The sequence below is a fragment of the Alligator mississippiensis genome, chromosome 4 (genome assembly GCF_030867095.1).
Source record: "Alligator mississippiensis isolate rAllMis1 chromosome 4, rAllMis1, whole genome shotgun sequence".
Lineage (NCBI taxonomy): Eukaryota > Metazoa > Chordata > Crocodylia > Alligatoridae > Alligator > Alligator mississippiensis.
In genome coordinates, this window is record NC_081827.1 from 155,745,492 (window position 1) to 155,771,752 (window position 26,261).

General features: G+C 45.7%; 1 long non-coding RNA gene across 3 annotated transcripts in view; it reads left to right on the forward strand.

The window, feature by feature from the left end:
• Nucleotides 1-26,261, forward strand: part of LOC109286442 (uncharacterized) — an 84,770-nt gene that overhangs the window by 47,944 nt on the left and 10,565 nt on the right. The window contains exons 3-4 of one of the 3 annotated variants that reach the window (XR_009461969.1): nucleotides 341-6,182; nucleotides 9,386-9,454. This is a non-coding gene — a long non-coding RNA (uncharacterized LOC109286442). The remainder of the gene's footprint in view (nucleotides 1-340; nucleotides 6,183-9,385; nucleotides 9,455-26,261) is intronic. The other 2 variants (XR_009461971.1, XR_002094482.2) reach the window with 2 other exon arrangements.

Below are 26,261 nucleotides of genomic sequence, written 5' to 3' on the forward strand. Positions count from 1 at the left end.
AGTGCATTGATAAGGTTCCTGGGCCTCTGAGCATCTAGGCATAGCTAATGACATTTCTAGGCTTGGGTTATATCTTCCTCTACAATTCATAAAAGGCCTCACCATTAGAAAGGTGCCAGGTCCTTCCAGCAGTTAAGCAGGCAAAGTTAAAGCTATGCAAGTAACTTTAATATGACTTCCTTACTGCTGAGGTCTTTACTATGCAAAGTTAACATTCTTGTTTGCATGTTTGTTAGTATGGAACAGAGACAGATGCAGATATTCTGGCATCACTTGTATCAATATAAAAACCTGGTTTATACCAGTGCCAATATAATAAATGCTATTTCATTTGGAACAGAGGCAGAGAAGCACAGAACAAGAACAACAGTAATAAGGCTACTGCTACTCAAGAGAAAGAATGTTTGTCAAGGACCTCACCAGACATACCACAAAAATAAGGTACAACCGTAATTCTACCCACTAAGCAAAATATAAGAGCTTTAAGCTTTGCAGCCTACTTCCTCAGGCATAGCTAAAGACAGTATCTTTCTTGTGAACTTTCCAAAGTTATGAACAAAGCCAACTAAACGTAGCAAATGTAGCAAATGGAAAGATTGCATTATTAAAAGGAGAGGAAGGGAGAGGATGATGCACAATTTCTTCCCTCTCCTTCCCCAATGGCCAGGGAAATCAAGGATCTACCAACCACTCTGCGAAGAGTGAGGATGGCAACAGTAGGGTGAATGCCCTGGCTGGACTATGTACTCAAGGCCATTGCTCTGAAGACTTTCTTGTGCGGGGATGGAGAAGCACCATTGTTGGGACTGCTGCCAGATTCTGTTTCTACCGATGGATGACTGGAAGCTTTTCCCTTTGGAAAATATCCTAAAGTGGGGAGCAGTGCAAAACTTCTATTGGAGGAGTGCAAATTAACTCTTTCACCTGCCTGCTGTTGCTGTCTGAAGGGAAGCAGGTGTCACTGCACAGGAAGAGGAATACTGTTTGAGGGCATTTAGGCTTTTGGCTAAATATGAAGACTCCATGGCTATGGATGCTGTTTCTGATTCCTATAGTTGCAAGGCAATGGCAGGAGCCCTTCCTTTCCCTTTTTCTCAGTGTCCCACCTATATGAACAATGGCCTTTCTTTACAAAGCATTGTCTATGTCGTATGCAGGCTAGTTAGTCATGCTCGTTAGATTCTGCCCTGTTAAAAGGCAAGCAGATAATCACAGAAGGGACCTGTGAAGGTTCACAAAAGTTTAAGCTTCCACTCATCAATTTTTATCTGTGCAAAACCAAGCACTTTTGATTTGCTGGGACTTGTGAGGACATTCCTTTTGTCTTAATTATAGCCTCCAAGTGTCATTTTGAATGTTGGGTTCAAACAAATCCAAAACCACAAAGCTTAATTGAAAGTTCCAAGTTTCAGATACTCATGCATCAAAAATACATGACACCATTCATTTTGTATCAGTTCTAACATGAAAATCCTTGGTTGAGATTTGCTTAAAAGTATTCTAGAAATGACCATGTTATACACTGGAAGAAAGAAAGAAGGAAAGAACATCTTGACTTTCTGAAGTTCAGCCATGACTGCTTAACAATTGACTGTAACTGCTGAGGTAGGGGTGGAAGGAACTTCAAGAGGTCATCTAGTCCAACCCCTTGCCCAAGGAAGGATCAGCCCTATGCAAATCATCCTATAAAACCATATTCTAAACTCTACATAAGACTACCATCAACCCTGACACAACATAAACCTAACACCCTAACCTACTATATGTAAAGCGGCGTAACCATGGCAGCCAATGTCCTGCTTCTATAAAATATTGTCACTATACCTCTTCTTGAACACCTCCACTGACGGAGAATCGACAACTTCCTTAAGCTGTCTGCTGCACTGCCTCACTATTCTAACAGTGAAGAAGTTTTTTTTACTGGACATCCAATCTAAATGTACTTTGCTGCAATTTCAAGCCATTGGTCCATATCCTCCTCTCTGCAGGAAGAGACAAAGGGTGTGTTCCCTATTCTTTATGGAAGTCCTTCGCATATTAAAAGACGGGCTATCATGTCCCCTCTTATGTGCCTTTTCTGCAAACTGAACATGCCTAGTTACTTCAGCCTGTCCTCACATGATTTGCCTTCCAAGTCCTTGATCATTTTTGATAACCACCTCTGGACCCTTTCTAACTTCTCCATGTACTTTTCAAAATTATACACAACACTCCAAATAAAGCCTAACCAATAACCTGAGTAGAGAGGCACAATTGCCCCTTGTGTCTTGCACCTAATGCTTCTATTGATGCATCCCAAAACATTGCCTTTTGCGCAGCTGCATCACACTGCAGACTCATATTGAGTCTGTGGTCTACCAAGACTACCAAGTACTTTTTCGGACAGCTGCCTCCAGTCAGGTGTCCACCATTTTGTATTTGTGATTTTGATTATTCCTCCTGAGGGGTAGCACTTGCATTTGTCTGCACTGAATGTCATCCATTAGCTCTAGTCCAACTTTCCAATCTGTCGAGATTCTTCTGAATTGCTCTCACATCCTCCAACATGTTCACAATATTTCCAAATTTCATGTCATCCACAGAAGACTTGATCAAAAAGATTTCTATGCCAGCATCTACATCATTAATAAACATGCTGAACAGCACCAGGCCCAGGATAGACTCCTTTGGGACTCCACTCAAAACTTCCTGCCATTTTGACATGGATCCATTTATAATTACCCTTTGCTTGTGGCTATTGAGCCCATTGTCTACCCACCTGGTAGTAGTTTTGTCCAGCCCATATTTCTCCAATTTGTTTATGAGAAGGTCATGCAGGACCTTGTCAAAAGCCTTGCTGAAGTCCAGATACACTATATCCACAGCACTCCCTTCATCCAGCCAAAAAGTTGCTTTGTCAAAGTAAGAGATCAGGTTTGTTTAACCTGATTTGCTTTTCATAAATCCATGCTGGCTGCTTGTGATCGGTCTTTCCTCCTCCAAGTGCTTGCAAATGGACTTTCTTAGGGTAGGCTCCAGTAACTTCCCATGTATTGAGGTGAGACTAACTGGTCTGTAGTTCCCTGGGTACTCCTTCTTGATTTTTTTAGGAGGAGCACTACACTGACCCTTTTCCACTCCTCTGGTACTTGGCCTGTCTCCCAGGACTCCATAAAGATCATTGCTAAGGGTCCCAAGGTCTCCTCTGCCACTTCCTTCAGGACACATTTTATTCCCCTGGACAAATATTAACATTAGGAAACCACCACCAAAAACAGTTTCTTGTTGACAGTCTTGGGAGTAAGGGGGCATGAGTCCTCCTTTATCTCCTCCCAGGTGGACTTTCCAATGCAGGATAAAGGCATTTTGTTCAAACTGGGGTAGGGGTGCTTGCACTCTTGAGTCCCAGTGAATCAGACTTTGGTTTCAGAACTGGAGCCCCCAAACCTTTCATCAAAATTGAATGAGCTTCTAGGACAGGGGTAGGCAACATTTTGCGGCAAAGAAACACCTTCAACCTCAACTCGTAAGATGTTAGTGTGTCATGGGCATATGGTATGGGAACCATGAGGGGTCCAATCCTTGTTGTGGCAGCACAGACCTAGCCCCTTCCCTGACATCTACCCAGAGACATGCGTGAAAAGCAAAATGCCTTCACGTGCCACACTCTGGCACCTGTGCCAGGGGTTGCCTATCCCTGTTCTAGGGCCTGATTCTCAACTTGGGCACATTGCACCGCTCTCTTGACCTCCTGAGCACTTACAACAGTATTTTTCAAACTGGAACAAATGATTTCCTGGACTAGATGGCAAACATCACAAGCATCCATAAGAGGAAGGAATGGTAAGAGAGATGAAGAGAAAAGGGAAATAAAAATGGAGGAAAAGGACGACAAGAAAAAATAAAGAACAACTCTACAGTATGTCTCAGGCTGCTGGAGAGTTTGCAGTGTGGGTTGAGTCAGTGGTTCCCAACATTTTTTATAGTGCAGACCAGCAAACTCACTCAAATATTTTTGGCAGGTGATCTAATTTACATATTTACATTTGTAAATATTTGAATATGTAAATTGTAAATGTTTTAATTAAACCTAGGTGCGGGTTGGGGCACTTCAGTTGTGGACACTCGGGGACCTGCAGGGGAGGGGGCTGCACAGGTAGTGGCCCATGGGGACCAGCTGGGGCTGCCCAGGAAGAAGGGGCTTTGCTGCCTTCCATAAGAGCAAGCAGCAGAGCTGCCTCCCCTCCCTCCACCCTGTGCATTTCCCCACCCATATCCTCCTGCTCCCAGCCATGGGGAGGGTTGGGGGGTCTTGCCTGGCACAGCATGGGCCTCAGTACCTGCTGAGTAGGCAGCACCTTGTCGGGAGCAGCTATGGTGGCAGGAGTGGGACAGGGTGCACAGAGCCAGCTTCCTCCCTCCCAAGACTGCCCCTGCACCCAGCCTTAGCCCCATATGTGACTGCTGGTGGCAGAAGCCACTTGCCTGGGTGGGCAGATGAAGGTCTGAGTGGGGGGCATACCATCACCCAGCAGCCAACCCTTCACAGCCTGGTGGTTGGGAACCTCTGGGTTAAGTAACAGGGCATGGAACCAAACAGGTATGTATGTAACAGCAGAATCAGCTCAAAAAGGTACTTGGAAATATTTGAGAACCACTAATTTACCCAGGCTGAGGTTGTGAGCATGCCAGTCTTCTCTAGCTTTCAATGGAAAATGGTGACACACCATCATCTTGGCTTACCCTTCCATGCAGAACTCTTCCATGAATTTTCTCTTTACCTGCACAGAACTTCCATCACCAATTTACTCCATGGTGTGGATGACAGGCCAAATAAACTCTGTCCTAAGATAAATGTGCTCTGCTAATTTTCATTTGCTTTGTCTTGCAGACCAGAGACAGAATTACTAAATAGGCCTACCTTCAGGGAAATATAAGCCTTCCCATGCCTCTAACTTATCACCATGGTAATAATCAATATTTTGATGACCTTAGACCCCTGCAAGGATCCAAAAATATTGCCTGATAGATCATCTGGCACAGTCCCAGCAACTAAATAACATTTTGATTAAAATGTAACATACAATTCTGCCTCCTTCACTGTAAATCTTCTTGATTTGTAACAATATTAAATGGTAAAATGAACTGTCAGTGAACAAATGAAATATTTCTACTACCACAAATTGCACCAACTTACTGAGGCTCAGTCTGTGTTGATGGGATGTCAGACACCAATGTTGGTGAATAATGTATCATGGCAAGTTTCCAAGTAGGAGATTTTGAATCACTTATGTAGATAAATAAAGAAAAAATCAGGCTGGAGGGGAAGCAGCTGGTTGTTGCTGCTTATGCTTTTAAAGAACCATTTCATTCCCTGTTTCTTTAAACTGCTCATTTCTTTGCAGTTTCTTAGCCTCAACAACACACTTTTATTTTCAGATGGCAAGCCAGCACCCCCTTCACCCTGAACAGTACTAAACTTATCATCTATATCAACCCCATCTTTGTGTCTCATCTGTGAGTCAGTACTGAAGCGTTCTGTTAGAGTAGACCACAGCTAGTTTCCTTATTTAAAAAAAGACATGGAATTGAGGCATTGGCTTCCTCTGGCTATAGTCCTGAGTGCCTATATATATTTCTAACCAGTGTTGACATGTAGAGGGTAGGCCCGTGTAAAGTGGCTAGTATTTGCTCAGATTCGGCTGATTTGGTGGACAGTGATTTGATTCGGTGATTTGAATCACTGTCCTGAATAGATTTGGACAAATCTGATTCAGAGATTCAGCTGCTGCTGAATCAGAAGAATCTCTGAATCACACAGGCCCCATCCCCACCCACTCTCCCAGCCCCAGCAATGGCTGCCCCTCCTGGCCCCAGCTCCCAGCACTTTGAAAAAATAAAGATCCCACTCACCAGCTGCTGCCTGTCGGGGGGCGGTGTTCCCCATTGTCCCCCTACTGTCCCATGCTTCATGGTAGGCTCTGTCACAAGCCTCCCAGCCCACACCACTCCCACTTTCCCAGCCCCACAATGGATGCCCCACCCACCCCAGCTCCAGCCCCTTAAGAAAAAAAAAACAAAGAAACCCCAGCCTCACCAGTTCGTACCCGGCAGAGGGCCATCCCTGCTGCCCCCCACTGCCCCACACTGTATGGGGGGCTCTGCATGAGCCCCCAGAAGCCCTGAGGCCACTGCAGCAGCTGGTGAGTCAGGGGTGGGTTTTGTTTTGTTTTGTTTTTTCTTTAAGGGCTGGAGCTGGGGCAGATGGGGCAGCCATAGCAAGGAGGGGCTGGTGGAGAAGGGGGGAGGTCAGGGGGCTCCTGGCATGGCCTCTGCCAAGTGGCATGGGGAAGTGGTGGCCAGCATAGATTGCCCCCCTTCCATGCATCACCTGGCTTTTTTTTAAAGCACCAGGAACTGGGATGGACAGGGCAGCCATGGGGGGAGGGGCTGGGAGAGTGGGCGGGGGGAGGGGGGAGTGAGGGAGCAGACAGGGGATGGGGCCTGGCAGGGGTTCCCCCATGGTTCTTTCCCATCTCCTCCAGCCCCCCCGCTTCCATACCCCCTACTTACAAGCATTGAGTCTGGATCCAGCTCCCTGCTGCAGCAGGTGGGGACAGCCCACATCGCCAAAACTCTCCGAATCTTTTCTGAATCAATTTGGGGAGCTGCTTTGAATCAACTCAGACCTTTTAATTAGTTTTAATTTTAATTAGTCAATAATATGTTCTTGTTTACTTTAAAGCTGGCTTTCCCCATGCCACCCTTTTTAAGTCTCAATAGGACCTGGGCCGTAGCCAATAGACTCCCACAGAATTAAAAAAAAAAAAAGACAGAGAGCTGGTCTACACTGCTGCCCGGCTGAGCCCAGGAATGCTGCTGTGGTGCACCTCTTGCTCACTTGCTTCTGATGTGTTCATGCCAAATCCTGGAAATGAGACTATAGGCATTTATACACATGCTCTGGGAGCAGGGTGGGGCATTTTAGTTAGAGCAGCTCCAAGAGCCACTCTAATTAAAACTCCTGGACTGTCACATGTATCAGTGTCCCCATGCTGAAAATTGGTGGTGGGAGTGCTTTAACACTCATTGAATGAGGTCTCATTAAAGTGCCCCACTGCCGTTTTTCAGCGTGGGGACACTGATACACGTGATGCTAGAGTCTGCTGGAGGGTGATAATTATCACCCTCCAGCAGACTTGATTAATTGAGTAATTATAACACATTGGAGCAGTCTCGCTGCATGTGTATAGGTGCCCAATATGCCCATCTTAGTGCAATGGAAAGCACATGCCACTGAACAGGCCTAAGACAGCAGGTGTAAAAGCAGCACTGAGGCACACACCTCATGCCCCTACAGCATCTGTATTACTTCAGTTTGGGGAATGGGCCACATGGAGTGGAAGAGAGGGGTGGGGTAGGCGTCAGGGCAGTGCTGCCTGGAATCATCTTTGCTAACAGGGTAGCCATCCTGGAACTGACCATGAGCTGCAAAAGCAACATTGTATATCCCTCTTGCCTGTGATATTTATGAGTTTTGAGATACATAGATGAAAATTGCTATATAACAGCTTGACATTATTATGTTACCAATTCCTCAACTACCTTGTCTCCTTCAAGCAAGATAGATTGCATCTGTTTCTCAGTGGACCCAAAATAGCATAGATCTGGGATAAATGGAAAATCAGGCCCATTTTCCTTAGCATGCTATATCTGGAGCAATGATTCCCATCACCTGCTTTTCAAAGTAAAAGCCAATGAAACAATCGGCTTTGTTATACCAGTCTGATTGCAAGCAAAGCTTAACTGGGACATTCCACTTCTACCCATGTTTGCTGTAGCCTAAAATTATTAGGTTCAGTCATTAAACCTTCAAATACTTTTGCCAGCGGTCAGTCTGCTTGTTTGAGATTCCTACCAGATGGAGATTGTTGCTATAGTAACACAGCTAACACTGGCTTCCTCTGAATGAGAATTTCTGTCCCTGCCCTCCCCTCCCCCTCTGCCCTCCACCCCCAATGGACCGCTCAGAGGTTCAGTCTAAGGCACCCTCATCACTAAATTATTAATATAATGTTTGGAGAAGGATGCAGGTGCTGCTGCCTGACCCCATTGATTTGTTTGTTCCTGTTTGATGTGTTTAAAGAGAAGATGAAAAAGGATGAGGATTTGCTCGTGTTACTGAGGCCAAGGCATATTTAGCTTTTAATTTCTCTAGGGCCAGGCTCATGTCGTATGTGTATGTTCAAAGAATGTGGGAGGGGTAGAGTTAGACCAGTGGCTAAAGTGTTAGCCTGGGACCTTGGAGATGTGGGTCTCCATTGCTGCTCTGATTCAGACTCTTTGAGAGATCCTTGGCGAATCAGTCAGCCTCTCTATGCCTCAGTGCTTGGCCAGGATAGTACTGAGCAATGCATGTACATGTCCCTTGGGGCACTTTCCAGAAGGGTGGAAATGTGGGGCCTTTGGCCCTGTATGCCACAACCCAGCTAGGTCATTTACAGTAACCACTCATACAGCTACAGTGTCATGACAGAGCAGATAACAGGTCTTGTCCAGAGACATGAATTTAAGTCTTCCTTTTGACTTGAACCAAAAGCAACTTCAGGTAACCTGCCTGACTGTATCTAGATACCTAGTAAGGTAGGCAGGGGAGTCAAAAGCAAATGGATGTCACGTTGGCCATATCATGCTCTTGTATGCTATTGGCTGCTGTAACTGGTGCCCATTAACTGTACTAGCCCAATGGGTCACCTAAACTCAGATGGGCCTTTCACTTTGGTTTCTTTTGACCAATACGTATCATAGAGTGGCATATTACTGTCTTACCAAGGCTACTTCAGTTCAGTGCTAGAGAGCCTTTGTAAAGACAGTCACACTACAGACATTTCCTTGCAAGCCCCAGGAGACAGCTTGCCTTTGTGTGAGCTTTTGATGCCCCTTGATAGGACATATAAAGTCAATGTCAGATTGTTGCCTTGCATCAGAAGATAAGACTTCCTGCAGACAGCCAGGGGAAGTTCAGCTCTGATCAGCAGCCAGCTGGCTCTGTTAAGACATGCTGGTTGTTGGGGAGCAGAATAAAGTTAGGTGGGAGTCTAAAACTACCACCCACTACTGTGCCTGACAAGCACTCCTATCTCCATACCTGTCTCAGATTATACCAACCCCCACCCCCTTGCATTACCATTGCTGCTTCTCCCACATCCCCTTCAGGCCCATCTGGGGAGGATGTGGTCCACATAAAACCCTAACAAGTGGTAACAAAAGCCCAGACTTCTGGAGGCCACACTGGAAAGCACTTCTGATAGCAAGAGGTCCTAGAAAGCCTCATTGCACATGTACAGCCAAACATCCAGGCCCCCTCCTTGTACTGAAGCAATGACACTTTGTTTTCTTTCCCCAGGTCTAGTGCTTCATCAAGTTACACTGAGTTAATTATCCAGTTCTGCAGCAGGGAGATTGAATACATCAGGTACTGTTTCACTGCAACTGCAGTGCCTTTTAGGGCCAATCTAGGCTGCCCCAATGGCAAGCCCAGGGACACTACTGACAAGTTCACTTCATCCCCTCACTCCTCCTAATGGCATAACAAGCAAGAATGTAATGTAACTGGCATATAAACTGGGATCACTACCTAATTTCTGGGCTTTGGTATGCTCCAGACAGGAGCAAGTGGGTGGGATGTATCTCCAGGCCAGTCCCAGTCACAGCAGCCCCTTTCTGGGTTTTGCTGATGGTGTAACTAGCTTCTTCAGAGAGTTGCACAAGAGACTTAAGAACAGAACCTCGTGGAGGTTGCTTGTGCTGGTGAGAGAGGGAGAAAGTACAAGGACTGCCAGTCAGCTATGACTTACCTTCCCAATGACCTCATGCTGCTGGTTGACTCAACACCATACCTGTTGGGGTATATTCATAGCTCACATTAATTGGGAAGGTTTGGAGCAGGTTGTAAGTAGCAATGGGTGTAAATACATTCTCACACAGTGAGCCCCTTAACAACCAGAACAAGTATTTAATGATTTGAAACAGACTGTTCTGCTTTTTATGAAAGCCAGCCTGTGTGTGGGCAAATTATTTTTTACTACCATTTACCCCTGTGAGGCCTAAAGAACCAGACAACTCAGGGAAGAGCTCAAAGTTAATCTTTCTTGTTCAACAGCAACAGAATTCAATTACTCTCTGTTACAAGAGTGCAAATTTACTGAAGATGCTCAGATACTCTGATGATCAGTGTGGCATATATGCATAGAGACAGACAGATAATGAGGTATCATTGGGGGCATGATCTGAAGAAATGGAGTTGCATGGATATTACTGTGGGTATAATCTAGTTTGAACTTATCTGCAAATTATTTGTGTGTGTGATGAAGATGTGCCCAAGGAGGGGAGTCAGAGTGTGACTTGCAGAGCCTAAGCTGAATTTGTAGGCAGTCTTTGCAAACACAGCACAGTTAACCTGACATCTGTGAGGGACAAACAACATGCTAATACCATTTTTTTGCTTCCACCTTTCAAAGCAGAATTACTTCCCTGTGTCACTTATCTTTCTGCACTTTGGCTTCTCTTTCCCTGCTTAACTCTGGATTAATTATTGTTACCGTCACGCTGAATCCTTACAACCTGGGATTTGTACAAGGTGTAATGTTTGGGCTAACTTTCTCCTTGAAATTAAACCACAAACAAAATGGTGCTTTTGCTTCTCACTGGCTTTTCCATGCCTTAGGGAAACAATAAATGGGATGGAAATCATGGCAAATAATGACAGACTGAGGGGGGGGGGGGGGTGTAATGGTATTTTACTCCCTGCCTGGGAAAGCACTAGGAGAAGGGCAGAACCTATCTTTTTTAAACTCAAAAGCGACCGCATGCGAAATACAGACAAAGGGATACTGAGGTATTCAGGTTCTTGCACTTTGTGGCTTGCTACAGAGCCCTTAAATGTCTCTCTGATGAAAGCCCTGTTCTCTTTGCCCTTTCTCCTGTATAATATTACAGCATGGATGGCTTCTGCAATAAAATAACCCCTGAGGAGCATATAGCAGCCACTGGCAGCTCTCATCAGCTACCACTGGCCTTAAAATTGATTTCATAAAGGAGAAGCTGGGAATAAAACTAATCATAACCATAATGATGAGGTAGGTTACTTTGAAAAGCTATTGGGAAGAGTGCCACCCATCTTGGTGACATATTTAAGTACCAGAAATCTTTATAACTTAAGTCTCTTATTCTGGAGGCCAGATCTGTCGGCCTACGCCAGGGGCAGGCAATTATTTGGAGTGGGGGGCTGCTTCATGAGTTTTGGTGAGCTGTTGAGGGTTGCATGGGTAGTCTCGCCCCTTGACAGTTGCCCCACCCCCTTGTTGCCATCTTGGGACTGGAGGTCCCACCCCTAACCCCTGACCTTTGCCATTGGAAGTCCTTCCTCTTGTCCCCCCAGAAATATTCCTTTTGAGTGGTGGGGGGGGGGGGGTTGCCATCTTGAAACCAGAAAAAAAATGCATACACTAAAAGTCAAACATGTACTATAACATATTTCAATTTTATTACAAAATATATTTTTGTCATGATTTGTGTGCGCGTGGTGTATATAGGGGTGATTGCACAATAACTAAAAATAAATTCTTAGTTTTTTATTTTGTGGGGGAAGGGTATGTGCGTGTAGTATGTGCATGGTGTGTGGGGGTGCATGGTCTGTGCATGATATGTGTCCATGGTATGTGTGGTATGTGTGTGTGTGTGTGGAGGGGTATGGTGTGTGCATGTGGTGTGTGTGTGTGTGATATGGGTGTGTATGGTATGTGTGTGTGGTATGTATGTGGGTCTGTGGTATGCGATGTGTGTGTGGTGTGTGTATGGAGGGTATATCTGTGTGGTATATGTGGGGTGTGTATGGTGGGGTGTGGGTGTATATGGGGGTGTGTGGTAGGATGTGGGGGTGTGGGGGAAGTTATGAGGGGGTGTTGGGAGGCACAGGGTATGTTGGGGGGTTGTGTATATGTAGGGGATTGTGGGAGCAGGATGTGGGTATGAGGGAGGTTGGGGGGGTGGAGACCCGCTCACACTCCCCCCATAATGTAGAAGCAGGCAGGCACTTAGGGCTCAGGTGCCTGGTGGGGCACGGCTCCAGCGAGTCCTGCACATCTCAGCAAGAGGCGCAGCCTCCATGCGGCTGCCTGTATTGCCAGCTCTCCCTGCCACTCACACACAGCCCCTGCATTAGCACAGCAAGGAGGGACGCCCCACATGCTAGAGCCACATGCCTTCCCTGCCAGGACTACACAGCACCAGAAAGAAGCCTCAGGTGCTGGAGCTAGCTGCCTTCTCTGCAGGGGCTGTGCTGCAGGGGAGGGAAGCCCCAGGCAGGGAAGGCAGCTGGCTCCAGAACCTGAAGTTTCTCTCTGGTGTTGCACAGCCCCGGCAGGGAAGACACCTGGATGCGGGGTTTCCCTCCCTGCTATGCAAGTGGCAGGGAGCACCATCAATACAGGCAGCTGTGCAGAGGCTGTGCCCCTCACTGTGATGTGAAGCACTGGGCAGAGACACAACCTGCCGGGTGCCTGCACCCTCCCTGCTGCTGCTGCCACCCCCTGCCAGGGCTCTGCACCACGGTGGGATGTATGGGGAGTCCCCACAGCCCCCACTCTCCCTCACACCCACACACTGCCCACCCCAGCTCCACGCTGCCACTGCCCCCTGTCCCCCTGGGTGTTAGCTCCATGCTGCCACCAGCCCCATGCTCTGGGCTCCCTCCCAGCTGCAGCCCCACCCCTGCTGCTTCCCTATATGCTGCCTGGAGTCAGCAGGAGACTGGGAAAGTGAGCAGGTCCTGGGGGCTGTGGCAGCAGCAGCCCAACATGGAAGCTTCATGCTGGCCAACCAAGCCCTTCTGCCCATAAAGGTGGGAGCCAGGCAATAGGCTACTTTTTTGGAGCTGTGTGTACACATGGATGCCTCGCTTCCACCCTCATGGGCAGAAGGGCTGGGCAGGACGCAATTTGTTTTTGGGCCCCATGGGCCAGATGAAAGTGCTTGGCAGGCTAGATGCAGCCCGCAGGCCGTATTTTGCCCACCCCTGGCCTACGTGCAATTCATAGTGATATAACGAGGAAGGGCCATTCAGTAAACGCTTCACTCAAAATTCAACATTGCATAGATACCAGTTACAGTACATTTAATAATGTTCACTACATTGTTAAAGTGCCATAAAGGTCTCTAGAGAACTGTGGATATGGAAGCTAAAGGGGCTCTTGTCTGGTCGTCCAGGTTGGGGGTTGTGTTGGGGTTTGGTAGTCTACCAATGTCAAAAATTTAAATTACAGTCTACAAGAGAAGAAACCAGATGGAAATGATGATCTGAAAGCTTTTAAAGTTGGAACAGGCAATGATGCATAAACAATAAGGTGAAGATGATGATGATGATGACAAAAGGTTATAAAAAAAATTAAAAAACAAATTATTCTTCTGCAGCGAAGCATGGGTTCAACTAGCAATGATATAATCACAACAGACTTAGAAAACTGGCCAAGGGTAGATCTTGGTCACTTGAGCCATTACATCCAAGGATCAAGGCAAGGGATATGTGATCTTTCATCTCTGGATCAAAAGAATGAAGTTAACTTATCAGGATAATCCTTTTCCAATGGATCAGCAAAATGGGGAGCTGGTTCTTTCTGTATAGTCCACTCCAAATTGCAGTTTTGGTTAGTGGGAGCTTGGGATAGACAAGGCATGCATGAAGGGCCTAGGCCTTACATTGTGGAACTCCAGATATCAAGTTAGGGAATAAAAATGACTTGACACAGTGTGCTTATACAAGTTACATTTTTTTTTGCATGATTGAACCACTGAAAGCACACTATAGCCATGACATAACATATGTTCATGGCTGCAGAGCACTTTTAAGATGGCCAATCGCAAAAAAAAAAAATAACCCTCGCCAAATAAGGTATTAGATGAAGGCACTGAAGAAGAGAACTTGTGTTACCTCAACGGTTAATAGTCTATGCTTTGGTGGGGGAGGGGCATCAGCAGGGGAGGGGGTCAGAGGTGGGAAGTGGGGAGGAAAGGGAGCAGCATACTGCTGCTGACTCGGCTTTGCCTGGCTGGAGCTGGAGCAGGGGAAGCAGGGTGGAACAGAGCTCCCTCACCTCAGGGCCCCCCCACAGCTACCCCAGCTGGAGTACCCAATGGCTGGCTCTGTTCCACCCTACCCACCCCCCACACAAGCTCTAGCCAGAAAAAGCCCAACCAGCAGCTCCATACTGCTCCTTCTCACTTCCTCTCCCTCCCTCACTGACAGCCTTGGAGCTGGGGAGGAAAGAATCTGGGCTGGGGAGAGGGGTGGTTTGGTAGCTTTCTTGGAGGCTTCTGTAGCACTTCTCACTTGCTGGCAAGGGCCAGTGTAGGCAGGCCTGATCCCCCCTAACCCAACCAGTGAATGTCTGTTTTGTGCAGGGGGAGCACTCTAACTCATGGCGCTTTGTTTAAAATGTCATGTGTTACAGCGCAGGTCCTAAATGTCTAAGCTGCTAGCTGCAGTGCTGTTGTTGAGATCTCCCCAGTCCCAGTCCACAAATTCCTCTCTAGTTTTGTATCCCTTCTCCTGCAGTGGTCAGTGACAGATGTTTCAGCAAAAAGTGCAAGAGAGCTCCCTTCTGTCTGATATTGGAATAACTTCCAGCAGGGCAAATTTCCTCCTGACTTTATTTACCTGCTTATGCCTTAGTGTTTGGCAGAGCCTGGACAGCAAGACAGTTTGCATCTTGTATACCTTTTTCATCCTACCACACACAGATGAGTATTTTATTATGCAAAGGGACATCCAGTCCCTTTTGGACTTCTTCAGGCTGATTCTTATTTTATTGGAACTGGCTTCTCTCTCCCCACCGGGGACATCCTGAAATACTGCCAGTTGGCATTTATGGACTCTGTGTGGGGTTGTTTTAATTAGTTTGTTTTAAAGCAGAGATGAAAGGCTCAAGGCTGGGAGTTAAATGAATTTGAAGCTGGGGGACTTCCTGATGCTGTGAAGGCTGAAGTCCACCCCTCCCCTGTCCTCTCCCCGCAGAGGGCAGCACAAGGCAAAGGCACCAATTAAATTCTTCTTAATCCCTGAAAATAAAAAAAAATGTGTCTAAATGGGATTTGGCTCATCCCCTGTGCTATTCTCTGCACAGAGTTACTTCACCTGGTGACTTTAGTTCTGCAGCATCATCACAATTGCTTTGCTTCACCTGTACTGTACTCCCTCCTCTCCTCCACTAACAGAAGCCTTTTGCTCCATAAGATCAACTCTATTTCAGGGGACAGTGCTTTCCTGGCACAGCCCCTCCAGTTAGGAAATCAAGAAACAGGATTATTCACTCTGCCCTTTAACCTCTCCATGGCTGCTTCTGTTTTAATTACAAGCCAGGAGAGACAGTTCAGACTCAGTGATTTCTGAAGATGCAGTTCCATCCAGTACTCAGCTTCAAGCCAGTTCCCTCTCCAATCTGCTGTTTTTTTGCTGCTATGCCAACACTTAAATCATGTCTCCCTCTCCCACTCCAGGCTGCTGTGAACCAAACAACAGCATTGTTTTTTTCTAGCATGAGGGAAGATGTGTTGAGTAGCCAAAATAAAAGAAGGACAGAGGTCAGAAAGTGTTCACACTGTCATTTGCACATGCAGATCAGTTGTACAGAATCCATATATGCCCAATTGAATATTTCTGATGTTTCATGATCCATGTCTAATGCATACATCTAATGATGTATCAAGGATATGGACTTGGTAGGAATCAACTTGAAAGTTAAACATTCAGAAACCCAGGTGAATATCAACCAAATCAGCATTGTAGTATTTATATTTGTTGCCATTTATTCTGACTTAATTCAAGATACATTTATAAGCACTTTTAATGCTTCAAGGTAACACTTATGAGATCCAGATCATACTTCACCTATGTGGGAAAGGATACTGTTGCCAGTTCTTGCAGAACTGCATCTAAAGCAGTTGTTTTCAACCTTTTTTAGATTCAGGGCACCCCTCAGAAAATGCCAGCTCTTACTTTTCACTTGATTTTAGACTACAGAAAAATAACAGAGCAATACTTCTGTTGCAAACAAATCAGAAAGACCACATCAGGTCAGAATGTTTTTGACATTGTGGATTTCTATTTAAAATTTCTGGGTTTATCTTGTGAATCATGTATAGATCTTTGCATATCTAAATGGTACTAATATTGTGTGGTATTTTGCAACACTCCTAAAAGAACTCATGGCATCCCAAGGTGCCACAGAAACCTGGCTGAGAGCCACTGATCTAAGGTCTGTGTCTACCTCCATTATATACACATCTAGATTTACAATAACAGTAATGTTAAGCAAGAGAACAGAGTGAAATCTCATTGGATCTGGGAAGCATAACTATTGCCCTTTGATTTCCTTAAATGGAAGAAACAAGTGGTTTTGTGAAACCAGTTACAGAACAATAGGTGTCCCTAAGCAAAACACGAGTACATAACTGTGTGGAAGCTGAAGGAGAAGCTGATCTATGGGCCAGTCTACACATGCTGATTTAAGGCACATTAGCCACTTTTAAGGTGCATTAAGGGCATTGGTCTACACATGTGCGCCTTTATTGTGCATTAAAAAGGGTGATTTTAGGCTATTCATGCCTGAATTTGATATCTGCAAAAGCAGGTATCAAATTTAGGTGCAGATAGCTAAAGCACCTTAATGCACATGTAGACGCACTAAGGCACATTAGCAATCTATATGTCAACTTACTTGGGGCTAACTTTACTCCCAAGTCAGTCCGTACACTGCATTAATGCTCGTTAGCATGTGCATGTGTAGATGCATGTCTAAATCACCTTAATGCACATTAGGCAAATGAGCATTAAGTTTAGGCACATGTAAAAGCATGTGTAGACATGCCCTATGTATCTTAAAGGAGACTCATGTAGTAAAAGGGGAGGTTGAGACATTGACTGCTGCTGTGTCAGTCTCTGTAGCTATGTATAGAAGTTCAGACAGCCTGTCAGGGAAATTCTCTAACTTATGGCACTTTATACAAAGCACCATGAGTTAGATTGCCATTGAACCCAACAGGCATTTGTGTGATGGGGGGGGTGGGGGGAGGGGGGGGGCTCAGAGCCTGCCTGCATTGGCCCAGGCCAGCAGGCAGTGGCACTTCAGCAGCCACCCAGGGGGCTGCTAGACTGCCCACTCCTCAGTCCAACCCCCCGCCCCCCCCCCCCCCGTCCCTCCCATCAGCTAGAAACTGTCAGCAGCAGCTCGGGAAGAAGATGAAGAGACACAGCCCTGCCCCAGCCCAACCTGCAGTGTGGCCACCCACCCCAAATACCTCTTCTGATGTCTTGGGGGGCAGCTAAGCTAGGTCTGCAAGGTAAGGGGGGTCCCTCCCCTCCCCACACCCTGCATGAGTGTCTTCACAGTGTAAGCCTCATGGCTGCCACACGTGGAGTTGGGCCAGAGTGGGGAAATGGGCACCCTGTGCCTTGTTGGCTCAGCCTGGCTACCCCTGCTGGGGTCTTGGGGGTAGCCAGGCCAGGGTCATAAGGCAGGGGGGCTCTGTTCCCCCCACATCCCAGCTCCAAGTGTGGCAGCCTCTGCTGATGTCCAGAAGCATATGTGGGGTTGGAGGGATAGGGTAAGTGATTTCTCCCCTGCCATGCATACCCCACCCAGCTACTTCTGCTGAGATCTTGGATGAAGCTGGGCCAGGCCAATGAGGTGAGAGGGAATCCCTTTCCCCTCTGCCTCCCATGCGAGCATCTTAACAGTGACAGGAGCTGTGCACCCAGAGCTGGGGTGGCAGTGGGGAGTGGAGCCCCCCCTCCACCACCTCACAGTCTTGACCCAGCTCCCCCCAAGACCCCCGAAGGAGTAGCTGGGGAGGGCAGCATGAGCAGCAGGGAGGCTTCCTTCCCCTACCCCCCACCCCTCTTTTGTTGCTCAGGGAGGCAACAGGTTTTCCTTCTCTCTGTGACAGCCCTGGGGACAGAGCTGGGCTGGTGCTCACCCAAGAGAACACCAGCCCAGCCCACAAAGCCACATGGGATGTGAGTAGACTTGCCCAAAATTAACCCACGCAGGGATCTTGTACACAGGTTCCCAAAGACTCTCTGCTTTAGAGCGCCCCTGTCTGATATTTCATCAGAAGAGGGCTAGATTTTCAAGAAAGTGGACATTTTAAAAATGCTCTACAGCCATGGATGTTTGTTGCGTTATAGCTACAGGGAGCCTTAGGTAGCCTCATCACATAAAAAATGTAACTTCTGTATATACCTTGTGGCAGAGATAACCAGCATAAGCATAAGGTGCACCCCCCTTCCCCCCCAAAACACACACACCAGGCCTGTGCGAAGCGGCTAGTATTCACTTCAGATTCAAATTCAGCTGATTCAAGGGACAGTGATTTGATTCGGTGATTCGAATCACTGTCCTGAATCGATTCAGTCCCTGCATGGGGTCCCCTGCTCTCTGAATCTTTTTTTGGAGAGCTTTGAATCAATTCAGACCTTTTTATTAGTCCCATGATTCAATTCAGATGTGGAAATTCGGCCACCAAATTGGACTGAATCTCTTCTGAATCGAATCAGTACCCAAAGCTTCACACAGCCCAACCACACACATAAGCACACAGCCAGAGATGCCCTTGTAGCATGATACTGAGAACAAGCTGAGAGAGAGTAATTGGGCAGAGTTGGATTCCCACTGTTTGATTCCTACTGCATTTGTAAGAACAGAACTTTGGATGTTCTTTGCAAATAACCAGGTCTGTTTCAAAATCCTAAATATGTTATAGGAGGGGACAGGTTCTTGATGACTGTGGTATGCAGCAGGGCAGAAAGGGTGCTCTTGGCGACTTAACCTCTAACAAATGGTTGCCATTGATTATACAAACTTGGACTCAATACCCCAGGTAGTTCCTACATTCCTGTGTTCCTACATACATGCTTAACTCCATCATAAATTTCTTCTTCTTTTGGAAACAACCTCCTTGTCTCCAAAAATTGATGAATCAGATTAAAAATGGATAGCAATATTTACCAGAAAAATCAGACATCTCTACAAGGTTTTTTGTTGCAAAATGCAGTAAAAAGCTGACATGCTGGAATTTGATTCAGAAATGCTGAAAAAAAATGTTTCACAATTTTTGTTCAAAATGAAACTTTTTGGACTCTGTTGAAAAAGAAATGTAGGTTGTTAGACAACATTTAACTACTTTTAATTATTGCCTTGAGAAAGCTGTAGTTACACCCCTTACTTTCAATTCTGGACCAGGGTCCTTGACTGAAATACATCTAACATAATTCACTGGAGTCATATGATTCCTGTGATGCACTGTGCTGATGAAATGCATTACTGGAAGCATACTGCATTATAGGAAATCTCCTTCAGGGATCTGGGTTCATATGAGGGAATAGGAGCCACAGCTACAACTCACTTAAAATAATATATGTAATTAAATGCAATTACACGCAGTTAAATACAATTAAATACATCTTTTTTTCAAAACTAATCCTTAATGTGTTAGTTTATTAAAAAATGAAAGTGAAAAATATGAATCATCCAGGAGCAGCATTCTGTGTCAGAAAACTATTCTAGCAGCAAATTCCCAAACAGCTCTAATATTTAAGTATCTAACTAAGCATCCAGCTGCTAGATACAAATTTAAAATGTACCTAAACAGATTAGGAACCTTATTCCAATTAAAAGTGGTAGGAGCTAGGCACCTAATATGCTTAGGTGTTTTTGTGAATCTTATTTGATTAGATGAATATCTGTTTCTTTAGGTCCTTAAATAGATTTGTGATGATGTCCCTTAAGTAGCGCTGCTGGAAGCACTTAGGCTTGCTTGCACTGTACAATGCAGGGCCATGCAGATATAATAGCAGTCCAGAAGCAGCATAATTGTTAGTGGACACTACACTACCCAGGCTAATTAGCCCTACTTCTTAGGTTGGGATGCTACGCTAATGTACTTATGCTGTTTCCAGAACCCATGGTGGGTCTTTCAAACCCCCTTCTTTGGAGAACCAACCCATCTCTCTATACCAAAGTCTAGTCAGCCTTTGCTGAAGAAATGTAATGCATCCAAGACAAATCTGCGCATCAGGTCTGGCATTATGTTTTTCTGAATCAATGGACTTTCTTTTTCTTGAAGCTGCTTCCCTGTTACAGGGAGACAATCATATTCCTGAGCTGAATTTCCCTGAAATGGGAGCTATTGCTCATATATTTGATTGTGAGGGAACTAAACAGTTTGGTATTCTCCCCTCATACATTTCCCATTTGCAGACTCTAGAGCTAACTTGCTACAGCCAAAACAATGTATTTGTTTCTGCAGGTAATGCTGAAAAAAATCACTTTTGAGATCTTAGTTTCAATGGCCCATAAATTCTGATAGTGTTTTCATAGAGTCATTGATTTTAAGGCCAGAAGGAACCATCATTATTATCATCTAATCTGACCTACTGAATAACACAGCCCATAGAACCTCACCTAGTAATTTCTGCATCAAGTCTATAATTTCTGCTTGAACTAAAGCTTCTCTTTTAGAAATACATACTGACTGCAAGTGATGAAGAACACACTACATCCTTGAGTAAATGGTTAATTACCCTTGTTGTTGTAAAAGAAATATCACTCTCTGATCTGTGTGTGTGTGTGTGTGTCTATACCTATACCTACTGCTATAGCTAGGTCTATGAATGTTTTATAAATTAATTTCTTAAACTTCGGTGTAGGTATTGGATGCCCCAAGTACCTCGCCACTACTGATCCCCCTTCTCTGCCCCACACCCAGCCTGTCTCTCACCCACTGACTCCTCAGTTTACATCTTCACTGACTGCCTCTCTTCTATGCATACCAGCCCAGCCTCTGGCTTCTTTACTTTTCATTCCATCCAGGAAGAACACACACTGACTGCAGAAACTTTCTCGGCCTGATGAAGGGTTTTTAAACCCAAAAGCTTGCTTAACATTTTTTTTCTAACTTATTAAGTTGGTCTAATAAAAGATATCAGATTCACTCAAAGAACCTTGCCTTTCTTAAACTTGTACAGACATGTTTTAATGATGGAAATAAAATACAACTTCTTTAAGATTATGGTATCTAGTGAATTTTCCATGAATTTACGACTACTTAAGAGGTCTGGATTAGAGGTTATAAAAAATATTTTTTTCCTTTGACAAATTTTGAATGAAAAATCATCATTCAAAAGATTTCAGTGGAAAAGTTTTATTTTTCCTGTTGAAATTTCCAAGTCAGTTTGAGATAAGGATTTTTGTTTTGTGCAATGTTTGTTATAACAATTTTTGCTTTTTTCTTTTAACTTCTAATGTCATTTCATCTCAGATTAAAATGATCAACAAAATAGAGTTTTAAACTTATGGGGAAAATTCCCCTCCAGCATGGGTGACTGGTGCCTCCAGAGTTAGGCGGGCACTTGCCCCCTCCAGCAGCCAGTCAGTGACTGCAGGGGGAGTCCCCCCGTGGCCGATCTTGCTGATGGGGTTGGGGGTGGGGGGGGGCATTCCTCTGTGGCCGCTCGCCCACCGACCCAGAAGCAGTGTTCCCTCTAAGATGGCTCTAAGAGGGAACACTGCCTGGAAGTGCCAGCGGCATGCCCAGAAGGGCCAGGGACATGCCCAGAAGTGCCAGTGACATTTCTCCTGGTGCCCCAGTCCCCAGCCAGTACTTTCGGGGGGCCAGCAGCGCTCCCGCCTGCCCCCCCTGCCTGCCACCTAAGTGGGGAATGCTACTATGAGGGGGTGTACCAGCGCTCTCAGGGGGTGCATGTGCACTACTGCCCTCCAGGTTGCTAAGTCTATTGCAGCCTCATCTTACAGCTGGTAGCTCTTTTCATGTAGGCATTAGTGGCTATGGCTTTAGGATCCAAAGGCACTGAATTCAATTCCTGTTAGAGACAACCTGACCAGGGGGTCAGTAATACAAACACTAGCTTGTAACCTTGTCAGGAAAGCCTCAGTACTGCAATTAAAGGCTCACTACTTTAACTATGCTCCATTGCTGAATCCCAGTTTTTAAAAAGCAGCCTGGTTCCAAAAATCATGAAACTGACTCCCCAGAATTACAACATTTATAATTATAGGCAAAATGCCTAACATTTATAACTCAAGCTTAGGTCTTTTCTTTCCCCACCTCCTTGCCCACCAAGAGTTCCTGGTAAGTGTTGGAGAAAGAAATGGTTCAGTTAATACTTTAGTGAATTAAAGGACATCCTCACAATTGTGAAAGTCCCTGTGTTTGAGCTACATATCAGGTCATAACAACATCCTGTAACAAATTGAGGAGCCTGTTAAACCACTGCCTTACAGGGCAGTTTATTGCTGTTACATGGATTCCAATTTATCTCACCCCGCAAAGATCTTGGGTCTATTTCAGAGGTGAGCCAGGGAGTGTTTTAAATTAACAACAGCTTAAGACTGAAAGTCAATGAGAAAATATATGAAGGGATGGGGTAGAGTGGGGACACTGCAGGGAGATGCACTGTAAACTACATAGCATGAGGATTAAAACAGTGGTTCTCAAGCTCATTAGACTCAAGGTATCTCTCAGAAAATGCTGTCTTAGTGTTACCTCCTTTCACGAGGACAAACAAACAATAGGTAAATTCCATTACAAAAAATTCAGAGGGGCTACAACAGGTCACAGTGTTTCTTGATACTATGGATTCTTATTTGAAATTTGATTTTATCTTATAAATCATATATAGTTGTTGCAAAGTAAACAGTGCTAACATTGCATGGCACCCCACACTACCCTTAAAAGGATCTCTTGGCATGGTAGGGTAGCACTGCACCTTGCTTAAAAATCACTGGGTGCATCTACACAATCATTAATGCGCTTTTGGTAATTCACATTAAATTTAGTACTTCCAGGCACCTATACACATGCTGGACGTCTGCTCCAACATGTGCTAATTAGCATGCATTGTAGTAGACTCGATTAACTGAGTCTGCTGGAGCGTACTAATTAGAAAGCTTCAGCAGTCTTAGCATCACATGTATTCATCGTCCCCATGTTTCAAAATGGCAGCAGAGGCACTTTAACTAAAGCTTGTAAAAAATGCTGCTATCCTGTTAAGTAGATTGGAACTGAGGTACAGTGAAGTTAGGTCACTTTCTGAGACACACCCAAAAGGTTAGGTAGCAGAGCCTGATCCTATGTGGACATTTCCAATTAGAAGGAAGTCAAATGAGCAATTGTCATGAAGGTTTGAGCCAATGTTTTATATAGCTTCTATGGAGAAGTGTGTAAAATATTTGCAGAAACAAAGGAACGATCCAAGTGCCAATGTTTCACTGCATTTCTTTGCCAAGTCAAAAGCTGTGCTTTTTCACATAAGCAGAACATCTTTCTTTGTGATTTTGTTTTGCTTAGGAAAAGGTATAATTTCACCTGAAAAAAGACCGATTTTGCAGATGAAAAAATGATACAGTTCAAAGCAAGAATTGGTTCTTTTTGACGTGATGATGGCTTTCAAAAAAGGCAAACTTGGTGGTGCCTCATGCCATGGTGCCAGGTTTTCTACAGAAACTCAAAATGCCCAAGACTTCATGTGAGGTCAGCAGGCAGCCCTTTCACCAGAGAACTTGAATTAAATAGGTCATCCATTTCCCACTGTCTTCACAGGTCTCTTGGGGAGCTGCCTAGATTAAGGCCATATATCTATAGCCCTGTCTGCAACTCTTTGTCCCAAGAGTAATCGGATGGAGAAGAGCTCCTTTGTGAACAAAGGGGACAGGAGTGGGAACAAACTTTATTAACATTTGGTCCAAAGAAAATGTATGATTCATGCATCTTCTGACAGGCTCAGAATAGCCCTGGGAGATGGTCTCTATCACAGATTCTCCAGGGGAACACTTGCTTGGGATCTCCAGCCTTATACAAACCTTTTGTCTATAAAGAAATGTTGCATTTGTCATGGGGGCCAATGCTTGTGCCACATTTGACAACAGTGATGAGGGCAGCATTATCTGTGAAGAAGCACTTTGCCATTGCTATACAGAACCTTGTGATCCCTGACAGCTTCCAGTCAATGGCAAGCCATTTTGATACTGGCAAGTTGATGGCAGGAGAGGCAGTATGGGTAGTTTGTCTGGCGATATAATGAGTGATGGCTTCGTACACTGTATGCCTTGCCAACCCACAGAATCTTAGGGCTTATTTTGCCAGCCTAGCATTCCCAAACCATATTGAAGCAGTTGACATGACACATATCTAGTGATCTTTTCCTCTATACGCTGTAGCTATAAGTTCATCAGCTGGAAGGACTACTTCTTAAATGTGCATCAGACAGTTATTGACCACTGAGGTCATTTCATACAGGTAAATGTTAACTGGCTGAGTAGGGTGCATGATGCCAGAATATTTAGGAGCTCACTCCTCCCTGATCTGATGGAGCAGAGAGAAAGTTTGCCGCATGGCATGCTTGACATTCAGGGTGAAGGAATGACTGTATCCTCACTATTAATTGGGGACCCTGCTTACCCATTGCACCCCAGCTGATGAAACTGTTCACAGGATGCCTGGAAGGAACTGCTTAACAAGCTCAGCATCTGTAGAATGGCTGTGAGGTATGCTTTCAGGCATCTAAAGGCACGCTGGAGTTGCCTGAGGATATGTCTGGATGCCAACGAGTTTGAAGTGCCCAGGTTTTGGTCTCTGAATGTGTGCTGAAAAACATCTGTGAGGCCAAGGGGGAGCCTGTACCCAAGACCCTGTCTCTGCCAATTGAGGCAGAGCCACTCCCAGCTCCTATAGGTGTATTCAAGGCCACTCTAACCAGTGCCTGCAAATTCATAGTTTCATAGTCGGTAGGTCAGAAGGGACCTGAGGAAATCATCTAGTTCAACCCCCTGCTGTGGCAGGAAAGAGTACCGGGGTCAAACGACCCCGGCCAGATGTTCATCCAGCCTTTTTTTAAAGACCGCCAGGGTAGGAGCCAGCACCACTTCTCTTGGAAGTTGGTTCCAGGTCCTAGCCACCCTGACACTGAAATAGCACCTCCTAACGTCTAGCCTGAAACTACACTCCACCAGCTTGTGTCCGTTGTTTCTTGTAACTCCCAGGACTGCTCGGGTGACCAGGGACTCTCCCAATGCCTGCTGGTCCCCCTTGACTACTTTGTAGACTGCCACTAGATCCCCCCTCATCCTTCTCTTTTGGAGGCTGAACAGGTTCAGGTCCCTCAGCCTCTCCTCATAGGGTCTGCCTTGCTGCCCCCTGATCGTGCAGGTGGCCCTCCTTTGGACCCTCTCCACATTGGCCACATCCCTCCTGAAGTGCAACTCCCAGAACTGGATGCAGTACTCCAGCTGCAGCCTGACCAGTGTCGCATAGAGGGGGAGGATCACCTCTTTGGACCTGCTTGAGATGCATCTGTGGATGCACGACAAGGTATGGTTGGCCTTCCTGACAGTGTCTCCACTTTGTCGGCCCATGTTCATTATGGCATCAATGATGACTCCAAGATCCTTTTCTGTCTCGACACTGGTGAGAATGGAGTTCCCCAGCCTGTAGGTGTGCCGCTGGTTCTTCCTCCCCAGGTGCATTACCCTGAACTTGTCGGTGATGAACCCCATCCTGTTCTCATCCACCCACCCCTGTAACCTGTCTAGATCCACTTGCAGCCTGTTCCTTCCTACTAGCGTACCCACTTCACCCCACATCTTAGTGTCATCTGCAAATTTGAACAGGGTGCTTTCAACCCCCTCGCCCAAGTCACTGATGAAGATGTTGAATAGTGCGGGCCCAAGGACCGAGCCCTGGGGAACCCCACTGCTCACATCCCTCCAAGTTGAATAAGACCTGTCAACCACCACCCTCTGGGTGTGGTCCTCCAGCCAGTTAGTGACCCATCTGACCGTGTAGGCATCAACACCACTGTCTTCTAGTTTCTTACTGAGAATGGGGTGAGAGACCATGTCAAAGGCCTTCCTGAAGTCCAGAAAGACTATATCCGCTGCGACACCTGCATCCAAGGACTTGATGACCTGGTCATAGAAGCCACCAGGTTGGTTTGACAAGTCCTGCCCCTAATGAACCCATGTTGGTTGCCCCTGAGCATAACCTCCCCTTCTGGCCCTTCCTGGACATGTGCCAGGGCAATTCTTTCGAAAAGCTTCCCCAGGACCAAGGTAAGACTCTCAGGCTTATAGTTTCCTGGGTCCTCCTTCCTCCCTTTTTTGAAGATGGGGACCGCATTGGCCTTTTTCCAGTCCTCCAGCACATCGCCTGAG